Below are 1,509 nucleotides of genomic sequence, written 5' to 3'. Positions count from 1 at the left end.
GAGGATAGTGAGGGGTGAGGGGGAGAGTGATGAGGATAGTGAGGGGTGAGGGGGATAGTGAGGGATGAGGGGGATAGTGAGGGGTGAGGGGGATAGTGACGAGGATAGTGAGGGGGGAGGGGGATAGTGATGAGGATAGTGAGGGGGCGGGGGATAAGGAGCAGTGAGGGGGATAATGAGGGGCTAAGGCCAAGAGATCAAAAGGGACAGAAGCCCAGAAGTGGGGAGACCAGGAGGCAGCGGCCATGGAGAAGGGCTCTGAAAGAAGCGGGTAGAGGGAAAGCGTAGACTCGGAGACATGGAGGAATGATGACACGGACAGGCTCAGGATCAAAACAGAGAAACAAACAAGCAAACAAAAAAGACGCAGAGAAGCAGAGAACCGTCTGGGCGTCTGGCTCTCACCGCCACTGCCGCACTCCGCGCTCCACAGGGACAGCAGCCGGGCCCGGGGGCACTGGGCGGGCTGAGGGAAGGAATGAAACAGGCAAAGGAGATCCCTAGAAGCAGAGAGGCAAAATGTCACCGTATGCTGTCTTTGTGCAAACTTGCCGGAGGAGCAAATAGCAGCGCCCAGACGCTGCAGTCAGCTTCTCGGCGTTTCCTAAGAAGTGCTCAGAGGTGGAGGAGCATGTCTGCTAGGCAGAAAGGAAAACCTGAAGCCATGGCGGAGGCGGACAGGCTCGTTACGAGAGAGAAATGAAAACTTACGTTCCTCCTAAAGGGGAAACAAAAAGGAAAGTCAAGGCTTCCAATGCACCCAAGAGGCCGCCTTCCGCCTTTTTCTTGTTTTGTTCTGAGTATCGCCCCAAAATCTAAGGAGAGCGCCCGGGTTATCCAGGTGACGCTGCAAAGAAGCTGGGAGAGATGGGGACTCACACGGCTGCAGGTGACACGCAGCCTGATGAAAAGAAGCTGAAGGAGAAATGTGCAAAGGACATTGCTGCCTACCGAGCTAAAGGAAAGCCCGATGCTGCCAATAAGGGAGTTGTCAAGGCTGAAAAAAGCAAGAAAAAGAAGGAAGAGGAAGAAGACGAGGAAGATGAGGAGGAGGAAGAGGACGAGGAGGAAGATGATGATGAATAAGTTGGTTCTCCGCAGTTTTTTTTTTTCCCTTGCCTATAAAGCATTTAACCCCCTGTACACAACTCACTCCTTTTAAAGAAAAAAATTGAAATGTAAGGCTGTGTAAGATTTGCTTTTAAACGGTACAGTGTCTTTTTTTTTTTTTTGTATAGTTAACACACTACCGCATGTGTCTTTAGCTAGCCCCGTCCCGGTGGTATTTTCTAGCCACTAACCTTGCCTGGTACTGTATGGGGGTTGTAAATTGGCATGGAAATTCAAAGCAGGTTCTTGTTGGTGCACAGCACAAATTAGTTATATGTGGGGATGGTGGTTTTCTCATCTTCAGTTGTCTCTGATGCAGCTTATGCGAAATAATTGTTCTGTTAACTGAATACCACTCTGTAATGGCAAACAAAGTTGCAGCTGTTTTGTTGACATTCT

The 1,509-nt window shown here is 50.0% G+C and overlaps 1 pseudogene across 1 annotated transcript; it reads left to right on the top strand.

The window, feature by feature from the left end:
• The first annotated feature begins 242 nt into the window (after positions 1 to 242).
• LOC308235648 (high mobility group protein B1-like) lies at positions 243 to 1,211 on the top strand (annotated as a pseudogene). Its single transcript has one exon. The product of its transcript is annotated as a high mobility group protein B1-like (transcript).
• The last annotated feature ends 298 nt before the right edge of the window (positions 1,212 to 1,509 follow it).

This window comes from Plecotus auritus, assembly GCF_963455305.1.
Source record: "Plecotus auritus genome assembly, chromosome: 10".
Taxonomy (NCBI): Eukaryota; Metazoa; Chordata; class Mammalia; order Chiroptera; family Vespertilionidae; genus Plecotus; species Plecotus auritus.
This window is presented reverse-complemented; position numbering and strand designations above follow the sequence as displayed.